Raw genomic sequence first — 12382 nt, 5'->3', positions numbered from 1 at the left:
CACATTACCTACTTATTGAAAAAAAGTTGCTCGGCTTGAGAATTGAACCCCGACCTTCGTGGTGAGAATCGAACACACTACCACAAGACCACACCTAGATGTTGTTCTAACTGAAACTAAAACTCTAAGTGGTGAAAGCACCTGAATGCACTTCTGGTGACTTACCACATCCCGTTTTGAGCACTTTTATGCCCTTTATGTGACTTAAGCCCCGTACAACGTACGTATAAATCACTTTTGCAACTTTCAAGTTCAATAATGAGTACATAAAGATCACTTAATGGAATTCGGCAGTTAAATACCTGTGTCAGCCAATGTGCAGCTTTCAATGCCTTCATTAAAGTAAACATGTGACTTTTGGTTGCTTGGGAAATTTTCGATTTTCGTCGAACCTATTGACTTGAGCGGATTGCAATCTGACAACGCTGTTTGGGGGAGCAGATGAATAAAATTGCGCTTCCTTTCACTGGACAAGCCGATCTGTATTGTCACCATTTTTTTTGCCTACTTTTTTCTGATGATAATGATGTTTTATGTTTCCCCAATGTTTGTTACTGTTTTTAAATCATTTTTAATTTTTTTTCCATGTTTTCCCTGCATGTGCTCAATTTTGATTCAACTTGAATACAATTTTCTTATCATTTTGCCAATTTTGTACTCCTCCACTGCTGCAACATTTTTTAAAACAAGTTTGTCTCCATTTTCCTTTTTCAACTTGATCAAATTTTTGGCGATTTCATTTAACAAATACTTTTTCTATAGTCTTTAATGTGGTTTAGAGGAAATGTGATATATTTTTTTTCGATTCATACAAGAATGTTCTCAACTGAATGTATAGGTTGGGTTAAAGATTATGTTTTTGTTACTTTTCAGATTCTATCTCATAAAAAAAACCTGTGATATAAGAAAGGTGCTTTTGAAAAAAAAAATACGCAACGTTCATGCTTAGAAAAAAAAAATGAGAGATATCCTTAACATAACCCAAGGGAAATCCGATAGATTGCCTTATCCAGAGGGAGTCTAAAATGTTACTTTTGATTAATTGAAGAGGAAGGACGTATTATACGCATACATTTTTTCCCGTCAAATTTTGTGCCAAACAGAACGTGGGTTAAAATGATAAATTTCTATCATTCAGGATTTTTACTTCGCATTGAAACTGAACAGCCGTTTTTCAAAAGAAAAAAAACCACAGAATTTTTTCTATCAGTGAAATGGTAATCCAAATGCTCAATCGTTTTCAATTTGCTGCATTCAAAGCAAATACAAAGCCATGAGATGGTTTAGAGCCATTAATCATCCTGAAAATGAGAAATGACCCACCCTTTGCGATTTTTTTCGATGAAATGAAAGTAAAGGATGAAACTTATTAAAATTGTCAAGATAAGATATTGAATTCTTAATTTATGTTCAACTGACTAATTACCAAGTTATTAAGTGACGACAGAAACCGATTTAATCAATGCAGTATTTAGTCCTTCAGGAAGATTCTCGGGTAACCTCATTTTCAAATCGACAAATTTGCAATTTGGTCTTTCCACACAGGCAACTCAACCCACATTAAAGCCCCAATTCCGAGCTCGGTTAAGCCCCAAAATTCCCAACATCATTGCGTACTGCGACAAACGCATCTCACTATTGGGATGACTGGGACGAGAACATCCACCGGCTACCGATTTATCATCATCTTGTTAGCAGAATGTGTCGCAGATTTCACGGACAGACAGCTTGACAACTGGCCCAGCAGACTGATTCATGAGATTTTCGGATCCGGGACAAGGAGGACCATACATACAACAACAAGTCAAAGTTACAAGTCAAAGAGACCGGATGTCAGTCGATCGTCTGGAATATCAGCAGCTGTGTCCCTGTCCTTCTTGATATGTTGTCTGGTCTCTCAAAAGAGGCTCTTCGGTTTTGTGGGAGTGATGAAAATGACATCGGTTTCTCTTTTGCTTCCTGCAATGGAATAGAGAATTTGTCTCACTGATGTGAGCGATCATTTAGGTTAGAGGAAAAATTAGCTACTTAAAAACCTTGTTAATGTTAGAAAGTCTCGTTATGTGAAGCAGACGCAGCTTAATTTAGGATCACAACTTTAAAATGCGATTTCTGGCCTTTAGAAGCGTTTTTTCGACGTTCTGAGCTTAATTTGGGATCACAACTTTATAATGCGTTTTCTGACCTTCAGAAGTCATTTAAGATATAATTGTATAATAAATCGAAAAAATATGATCAGAAAATCATTAAATATTAAATTAAAATTGAACTTCCAAATAGTTTCCTTGTCCCTAAAATAGCCTGGAAACACCCCCGATTTTCCACCATCACTCCTGAAGAATTCCTCATGTTATCGAATGTGAATCGAATAAATCCAAATGGCCTCAACGCTTTTCCATGTCGACTGTCAGTGATCTTGTTGTTGATTTTCTTTTTTATGTACCCATATCCTTCTACTTAGTTACAGAAGCCGAAAGTGTGGCAGACATAAATCGACATAAATCATTGGGAAAACGCAGTGTCAAGACACAAGTCAATATGTTTCTCTTTCCCTGTTTTCTGTTCTGTGTCTGTTTTCCCCGTATCCCTGGTTCAACATTTGTCAAGGCGTGCTTACTGACAGGACACGTTCCGGAAAACCGTGGGCGCTTTTCCGGATAGGTTGAGTACATGTAAAATCCCACTTGGAAGGCTGGGTAAATTTTCCGATTCGGATCCTTTCCCGTGGAAAACATCAATCCAATCAAGCGTAAAGTGGAAATTTCGAGTTACTTCTTCCGTGAAAATTTCGCATTCATTATATTACAGGAGCTACAAACCAAGCTCATCAATAAATGACTGACCATCGTTAAACGAAAAGGGAACAGAGCAGCTTGCCGTTGCTGGAACAAAGTCATCATCATCCCCCCATTATTATTATTATGATTATCACCGCCATCATTACGATCCGTTTACGATCCCCAAACGGTCAATTTTGGTTCCGGTGCAAGAGGAAGTGGCTGCCGAAAAACCGGGACCCAGGAACCCAGGAAAATAAAATTATTAATTAAGTCCAGTAGCAGCCGGAGCAGCACCAAAAGCAGTTCATCCCCGGGAAAACCCGGAAAACGCTGGTCCATCAGCTTGAGAATGTTATGGACAACTTAAAGGGAGAACTTTGGAGTTCTGAGGACTAGTGTTTTATTTGATTCCATCTTTCAACGCCTCGTTAGGGAGCTAAGGGATCAAATCACATTAGACTGACTCAGATGTGAGGATTTTGTAAGATTACTGAATTTTTATCTGGTTGTTTAAAAAGTCGAGAGCCGAGAGCCGAAAGTCAAGAGTCAAGAGTCGAAGTCAAGACTCGGGTGCGAATACGCAACAATCACGAATTGCGAAATGTCAAAAAGCGAGGGTCAAAAGTCGAAAATTACGTGCATGAGCCAGGAGTCGATTGTAGAGTCGGAATTCAAGAGTTGAGAGTTGCGTACGTCAAAAGTCGATAGTCGAAGGTCGAAAGTTGAGAGTCGAGAGCCACGAGTAAAAAGTCGAGGGTCGAAAGTCCAGAGTCGAGAGATGAGCGTCGAGTGTCGAGATTCAAGTGTCAAGAGTCGAGAGTAGAGAGTCTTAAGTCAATACTTAAGAGTCGATAGTCCAAATTCAAGAGTTTAGATTCGAGAGTCAAAAGTATTGATTCTAGAATCGAGAATAAAGTAAACTAAGAGTTAAGGCTTAAAAGTCAATGATTGAGAGCTAAGAGTCGAGAGTCGAGAGTTGAGAGCCGAGAGTCAACGACCGAAAGCCCATAGACAAGAGGCGACATCCGAGAGTCGACAGCTTAGCGTCGCCAGCCAAGAGTCGACAGCTGAGAGTCTACCACTGTGAGACGACAGCCGAGCGTCGACAGCCGAGAATCATCAAATGAGAGTCGAAAATCAAAACTAAAGAGTTGAGAGTCATAAGTGGAGAGTCGAAAGTCCAAAGTAGAGGGTCAAGAATGAGGATGTTGAAATAGAAAGTCGACAACCTAGAGTCGACAGCTAAAAGTCGACAGCCGAGAGTTGACAGCCGAGAGTCGACAGCCGAGAATCGACAGCCGAGATTCGACAGCCGAGAATCGACAAGCCGAGAGTCGTCAGCTGAGAGTCGTCAGCCGAGAGTCGACAGCTGAGAGTCGACAACCGAGATTCGATATCCGAGAGTCAAGAAATGAGAGTCGAAAATCAAAACAAGAGAGCCTAAAGTGGAGAGTCGAAAGTTCAAGGTAGAGAGTCACGAGTCAGGATGTTGAAACAGAGCGTCGACAGCCGATAATCGACAGCCAAGAGTCGACAGCCGAGAGTCGACAGCCGAGAGTCGACAGTCTAGAATCGACAGCCGATAATCGACAGCCAAGAATCGGCATCCAAGAATCGAGAAGCCGAGAGTCGACAGCCGAAACTCAACAGCTGAAAGTCGACAGCCGAGACTCGACAACCGAAACTCGACAACCGAGACTCGACAGCCGAGAATCCACAAGCCGAGAGTCGTCAGCCATGAGAGCTGAGAGTCGACAACCGAGATTCGATAGCCGAGAGTCAAGAAATGAGAATCGAAAATCAAAACTGGAGAGTTGAGAGTCGAAAGTGGAGAGTCAAAAGTAGAGAGTCAAGAGTCAGGATGTTGAAATAGAGAGTCGACAACCGCGAGTCGTCAGCCAAGAGTCGAGAGTCGAGAGTCGATAGTCGAGAGTCGACAGCCAAGAATCGACAGCCGAAACTCAACAGCTGAAAGTCGACAGCCGATAGTCAACAGCTGAGAGTCGACAACCGAGATTCGATATTCGAGAGTCAAGAAGAGTCGAAAATCAAAACAAGAGAGTCATAAGTGGAGAGTTCAGAAGTAGAGAGTCTGTCGACTCTCGGCTGTCGACTTTCAGCTGTTGAGTTTCGGCTGTCAACTCTCGGCTTCTCGATTCCCGGTTGACGGACCGAGATTCTATAACCGAGAGTCGAGAAATAAGAATCGAAAATCAAAACTAGAGAGGTGAGAGTCAAAAGTGAAGAGTCGCAAGTTCAAAGTAGAGAGTCAAGAGTTAGGATGTTGAAATGGAGAGTCGATAGCCGAGAATCGACAGTCGAGAGCTGACAGCCGAGAGTCGAAAGTCGAGTGTCGAAAGTCAAGAGTCGAAAGTCGACAGTCGAGAGTCGAGAATCGAAAGTTGAGAGTCAAAAGTAGAAAGTCGAAACTCCCAAGTAGAGAGTTAAGAGTCAGAACCTTGAAATCTCGCGTAAGCTTTCATTACGTTGTATGAAAAAAAAAATGTAAACAAATAGTTTTATTGCGAAAAAATACAGAAACTGACATTAACTAGTCACAACTACTTTCCATTTAGAATATTTGTAGCCTGGACAACATATTCTATATTTATGTGAAATACTAATTTTGAAATTGAATAGTAAAATTTTTTATCGACTGGTTGGGTAATGAATAAACTGATTTTCGGCGATTTCAGTCACGAAAAAATCTTGAAACGATTTTTATTTCTTCATCCGACGTTTCGGCATTTATTATGCCTTTTTCAAGGAGTTGAAATTTCTCGTTTTAATTGTCCAAAAAGTTTTTTGAATCTGCTAAACTGTCTAATCGGGAAATGTAAGTCCAGTTGTTATTGATCTGGTTGCGATGGATATAACACTTTGCAAGTTTTGAATACGAAAACGGATATAAAATGATTTGCAATATTTTGGATGTTGTTTTTCACTTAGCCACTACTGATGTTTGTTGTAAAAATACAACAGTGTAAAAATACAACAAACATCAGTAGTGGCTAAGTGAAAAACAACATCCAAAATATTGCAAATCATTTTATATCCGTTTTCGTATTCAAAACTTGCAAAGTGTTATATCCATCGCAACCAGATCAATAACAACTGGACTTACATTTCCCGATTAGACAGTTTAGCAGATTCAAAAAACTTTTTGGACAATTAAAACGAGAAATTTCAACTCCTTGAAAAAGGCATAATAAATGCCGAAACGTCGGATGAAGAAATAAAAATCGTTTTAAGATTTTTTCGTGACTGAAATCGCCGAAAATCAGTTTATTCAATTTTGAAATTGTTTCGATAACTTTTGCAGTTGTTTTATGTGAACTCTTAAGATTTTTCATACGTCGCAATGAAAGCTCACACGAGAAATAGAGATTCGACAGCTGATCGTCGACAGCTGAAAGTGGAGAGTCGAAAGTCCGAAGTCGAAAATCAAGAGTCAGGATGATAGATTAGAGAGTCAAAACTGGAGAGCTGAGAGTCGAAATTGAAGGGTCGAACGCCCCAAGTAGAGATTCAAGAGTCAGGATTAGAGAGTCGACAGCTGAGAGTCGACAGCCGAGAGTCGAGAATCAAAACTGGAGAGTTGAGAGTCGAGATGGGAGAGTCGAAAGTTCAAAGAAGAGAGTCAAGAGTAAGGATGTGAAAATAGAGAGTCGACTGCCGGGAATCGAATGTAAAGAACTTAGAGTCGAAAAACGTTAGTTGGAATTCAAGAATCGAGAGTAAAGTTTAGAGCGTCAGAAAAGGAGAATAAAAAGCCATGAGTCGGAAATTTAAAGATGCTAACCTAAAATCGAGCTTCGGAAAATGACAGTCAATTGTGATGAGTTTTGAGCTGAAGTTTAATAAACAGAATAATTTGAATAAAATTCAAAAAGTCTTTAAAAATACAAAGTCAAAGTAAAATTCAAAACGTCTTCAAAGAGTCTGCTGAGTTTAACAAGTCCAAGAAGGAAAAATCTAAACTCTGAGCAGGATCTGAAAAACTCTGAAATGACTGGAACGTCTAAATAGAACCTAGAAGTACAAAAATCAGATAAGTTAAAAAAATGAGAATATTGAAAAATCGGAGAGGTCTGAAATGTCTTAACCGTATGAAAAATCTAAAAGTCCTAAAAATCGGAAAAGATTTTAAATCTGAAAGTCTAAACAGACTGAAACTTCTGAAAAATTGGACAAAAATGATTTGAGAAACCTGAACAGTTTGAACAGATGGAACAGTCTGACAATATGAAAAGTCTTAAGAGTCTGAAAAATCTCTGGCCTTTTAAAGAGTCTGAATAGTCCAAAAGTTCAAAAAACCTGAAAATTTTGGAAAAATTCTAAAATGTCAAGAAATTCTTAAAAGTTTCAAAAGTCTGAATGTCAGAAAATTCTCAAAGATTTGAAAAGCCTGCGGAATTGGAAAAGTCTGAAAATTCTGAAAAGCCTGGAAAGTTAAAAAAAGTTCGGAATGTCCAAAAAGTTTGGAAAATCTACAAGACCCGGATACTTAAAGACTAAAAGAAGACTAAAATTTTGAAAATAATGAGAAGTCTGAATAGTCTGTAATTTTGAAAGTCTAAAAGTGAGAAAAATCTTAAAAATTCTGAAATGTCAAGAAATACAGAAAAAATTGAGAAGTCTGAAAACGAAGAAAAATCAGAAATGTCTGGAATGTCTAAAAAGTTTGAGAAATCTGAAAAGCCTAGAGATTATGAAATGTCTACAAAATCTGAAAATTCTGAACGGTCTGAACAGTCTGGAAAGTCTGAAAAGTTTGAAAAATCTAAAAAGTCAAAAAATCTCAAAAATCTGAAAAATCAGAAAAATTTGAAAAATCTGAAAAATCTGAAAAATCTGAAAAATCTGAAAAATCTGAAAAATCTGAAAAATCTGAAAAATCTGAAAAATCTGAAAAATCTGAAAAATCTGAAAAATCTGAAAAATCTGAAAAATCTGAAAAATCTGAAAAATCTGAAAAATCTGAAAAATCTGAAAAATCTGAAAAATCTGAAAAATCTGAAAATTCTGAAAAATCTGAAAAATCTGAAAAGTCTAAAATGTCTGAAAAGTCTGAAAAGTCTGAAAACTCTGTAAAGTCAGAAAAAATCTCAAAAATCTGAAAAATCTGAAAAGCCTGAAAGTCTGAAAAGTCTGAAAAGTCTGAAAAGACCGAAAAGACTGAAAATTTTGAAAAATCTGAAAAGTCTAAAAAGTCTGAAAAGCTTAAAAAATCTGAAAATTCTGAAGAGGCTGAATAGGCTGAAAAGTCTGAAAAGTTTGAAAAGTCTGAAAAGTCTGAAAGTCTGGAAGGTCTGAAAAGTCTGAAAAGTCTGAAAAGTCTGGAAGGTCTGAAAAGTCTGAAAAGTCTGAAAAGTCTGGAAGGTCTGAAAAGTATGAAAAATCTTTTAAGTCTGGAATGTGTGAAAAGTCTGAAAAGTCTGAAAACTTTGAAAGGTTTGAAAGGTCTGAAAAGTCTTTAAAATCTGAAAAGTTTGAAATGTATGAAGTCTGAAAATTCTGAAAAGTCTGAAAAGTCTGGAAAGTCCGAAAAGTCTGGAAGGACTGAAAAGTCTTAAAAGTCTGAAAATTTTGTAATGTATAAAAAGTCTGAAAATTCTAAAAAGTCTGTAAAATCTGAAAAGTCGGAAAAATCTGAAAAGTCGGAAAAACCTGAAAAGTCTGAGCATTCTGAAAAGTCTGAGCATTCTGAAAAGTCTGGAAGGACTGAAAAGTCTGAAGAGTCTTAAAAATCTGAAAAGTCTTAAAGAACTGAAAAGTCTTATTTGTCTGAGATGTGTAAAAAGTCAGAAAAATCAGAAAATCTGGAAAATCTTAAAAATCTGAAAAGTTTTAAATGTCAAAAAGTCGAAAAAGTCTAAACAGTGTGAAATGTATGAAAAGTCAGTAAAGTCTTGCAAATCTGGATAATCTAAAAAGTCTGAAAAGTCTGAAAAGTCAGAAAGGTCAAAAAAGTCAAAGAAATCTGAAATGTGTGAAAAGTCAGGAAAGGCTTGGAAATCTGGAAAATCTAAAAAGTCTGAAAAGTCTGAAAAGTCAGAAGAATCAAAAAGTCTAAAAAGTCTGAAGAGTCAGAGAAGTCTGAAAAGTCTGAAAAGTCTGAAAATGCTAAAAAGTCTCAAAAATCTGAAAAGTCTTAAAAGTCTGAAAAGCCTGAAAAGTCTGAAATGTATGAATTTTCTGAAAAGTCTGAAAAGTCTGAAAGGTTTGAAAAGTCTGAAAAGTATAAAAAGTCTGAAAAATCTGAAAAGTCTGAAATGTCTAAAAAGGCTGAAAAGTCCTCAAAGTCGCAACGGTTTGAAATTTCTGAAAAGTCTGAAAAGTTTTAAAAGTCTTAAAATTCTCTAAAAGTCTGAAAGTTTGAAGAATCAGAAAAGTCTTAAGCCTGAAAAGTCTGAAAAGACTGAATAGCCTGAAAAATCTGAAAAGTCTGTAAAATCTGAAAAGTCTGAAAAGCCTGTAAAGTCTGAAAAGTCTTAAAAGTCTGAAAAGTCTGAAAAGTCTGAAAATTCTGAAAATTCTGAAAAGTCTGAAAAAACTGAAAAGTCTAAAAAGTCTGGATAGTCTGAAAACTTTGAAAGGTTTGAAAAATCTGAAAAGTCTCCAAAATCTGAAAAGTTTGAAATGTATAAAAAGTCTGAAAATTCTGAAAAGTCTGTAAAATCTGAAAAGTCGGAAAAATCTGAAAAGTCTGAAAATTCTGAAACGTCTGAAAATTCTGAAAATTCTGGAAGGACTGAAAAGTCGGAAGAGTCTTAAAAATCTGAAAAGTCTAAAAGAACTGAAAAGTCTTATTAGTCTGAAATGTGTGAAAAGTCAGAAAAGTCTATAAAATCTTTAAAATCTTTAAAATCTGAAAAGTTTTAAATGTCAAAAAGTCGAAAAAGTCTAAGAAATGTGACATGAGTGAAAAGTCAGAAAAGTCTTGCAAATCTGGATAATATAAAAAGTCTGAAAGTCTGAAATGTCAGAAAAGTCAGAAAAGTCAGAAAAGTCGAAAAAGTCAAAGAATTCTGAAATGTGTGAATAGTCAGGAAAGTCTGGAAAATCTGGAAAATCTAAAAAGTCTGAAAAATCGGAAAAGTCAGAGGAGTCTGAAAAGTCTGAAAAGTCTGAAAAGTCTTAAAAGTCTCAAAAATCTGAAAAGTCTAAAAAGTCTAAAAAGTCTTAAAAGTCTAAACAGTCTGAAAAGCCAGAAATTTTCGAAAAGTTTTAAAAGTCGTAATAGTTTGAAAAGCCTGAAAAGTATGAAAAGTTTGAAAACTCTGGAAAATCTGAAAAGTCTGAAAAGTCTGAAATTCTGGAAAGTCTGAAGGTCTGAAAAGTATAAAAAGTCTTGAAAGTTTATAAAGTTTGAAAATTCTGAAAAGTCTGAAATGTCTGAAAAGTCTGAAAAGTCTAAAAAGTCTGAAAAGTCTGAAAAGTCTGAAAAGTCTGAAAAGTCTGAAAAGTCTGAAAAGTCTGAAAAGTCTGAAAAGTCTGAAAAGTCAGAAAAGCTTAAAAAGTCTGAAAAATCTGAAGAGTCTGAAAAGTTTTAAATGTCTTTTCTTAAAAGATTAAAAAGCTTGAAAAGTATGAAAAGTCTGAAAAGTTCGATAAGTTAGATAAATCTGAAAAATTTGAAAATCGGAAACGTCTAAAAGTCTAAAAAAAGTCTTAAAAGTCTGAAAAGTCTAAAGAGTCTAAAAAGTCTGAAAAGTCTGAAAAGTCTGAAAAGTCTGAAAATTTTGAATTGTCTAAAAAGCCTAAAAGCTTGAAAAGTATGAAAAGTCAGACAAATCTGAAAAATCAGAAAATCTGAAAAGTCTAAAAGTCTGAAAGTCTGAAAAGTATGAAAAGTCTGAAAAGTTTGAAAAGCCTGAAAAGTCTAAAAAGTCTAAAAAGCCTGAAAAGTCAGAAAAGTCTGAAAAGTCTGAAAAGTCTGAATAGTTTGAAAAATCTGAAATGTCTGAAAAGTCTGAAAAGTTTAAGAAGTCTGAGAAGTCTGAAAAGTCTGAAAACTTTGAAAAGTCTGAAAAGTCTGAAGAGTCTGAAAAGTCTGAAAAATCTGAAAAGTCTGGAAAGTCTGAAGAATCTCAAGGGACTGAAATGTCTTAACAGTTTAAAGTGCTAATAAAAATAATATTTTTTTTAAATTCAATTCCATTCCATATTGCAAACAAGACTCCTCATTTCTGGAACCACCGTTGAAAAGGGCATTTAAAGCCTGGATCAAAATTCGAGTCGGTCCACTCTCGAATGACTTGTCCACTTGTGGTGAATGAACTTCAAACAACTCTTAGAAAACCAAACCGTCCCTTGGAGAGGTGGCTCTTCATAAAAGTGGTAAAATCTGGGACGGAAAAATCTTGGACCAGAAACAAAACCGACATGGGGAAATGACGACAACCATGAGGATTGTGAGAACGATGATAATGGGTGTGCTTCAAGAACGTTTCGATACACTTACCGAACGAATCTTTTCCCCTGGACAGCTTTCAACACCTCCCATTTTACTGCCGTTTTCCTCTTTAATGGTTGTGGGAAATATCACTGAGTCGGTTTGTTCAAGAAGTACAGATAAAGTGATAACAATAATCATTATCCCCTCAATGGAGTGGTCGCCTCTTGAGCACATTTTCCGATCGAAAGTTTGGGTACTTCTTTCCAGAATTGCTTTTGGCAGTCTTGTATCATTTTCGCTGAAGAGGAGGGTGGAAATATGTGGAATTTTTCTCGGTTTTAAAGGTATCTGAGTGGAAACAACACTGAATGAAATTAATCAATAATATCTGATTAAAATATTTTTCAGTTAGAAAAGTTGTTTTATCTTCTTCCCATATTTTAAATTTTAATCCAATTTCTCTCGAGGCTGTAAACCATCGAAGCGTATGTTTAATCTCATTGAGTTTACAACCTCTTTTTAACACCGGAAAGGAGGAAAGCGAACTCGGTCTGTTCCACGAAAGAGCAATTACTCGTAAATCGGAAACTTTATGTCGCTCAAATCTTGGCAAGGCTGAAGCGGAAAGTTGATACTATCAGTGACTCGCCCCTTCCATTCAGTCGTCTCGGGGCGGTTTTGTTATTTGCTAAGCGTTTGCGAAGATTCAGCAGAAAGAAACATGCTGCTGGGGGCGAAAAATCGCAGACAGAGATATACGAACTGTAATGAGCTTTTGAAGGGAAATTCTTATGAAAACTGTAGGCGGATGTTTACGACGTGTAATCGCATTAATTAAAAATTGTTTTCTCAGAGCAATGTACTTCTGGTTCCTTTTCGTTTCCGAGAAATTCAAAGCGGTATATTTAGAAAAAAAAAACAATTTAGCACCAGACGATAATATTTGTTACCAGAAGGTCTTGTTATAAAAAAAATCATTCAATTGATAATGATTTTACAAGACTAATAACCAATTTTATTCCAACAAAAATTTAAGTCTTCAAGAATCAATTAAGTTCACGTTCATTAATGTGATAAACGACCAACGCACCACTCTAATCAAAAGGCCTCTACTTCAGGTTAAGTTACCCAGATCCCAAAATACACCATTCACGAAGATATGTAGGGTGTTGTTGAATGCTGGTCCCTCCAAAATCCTTGC

Source organism: Uranotaenia lowii, chromosome 1, assembly GCF_029784155.1.
Source record: "Uranotaenia lowii strain MFRU-FL chromosome 1, ASM2978415v1, whole genome shotgun sequence".
Lineage (NCBI taxonomy): Eukaryota > Metazoa > Arthropoda > Insecta > Diptera > Culicidae > Uranotaenia > Uranotaenia lowii.
Note: the sequence above shows the minus strand (reverse complement) of the source record.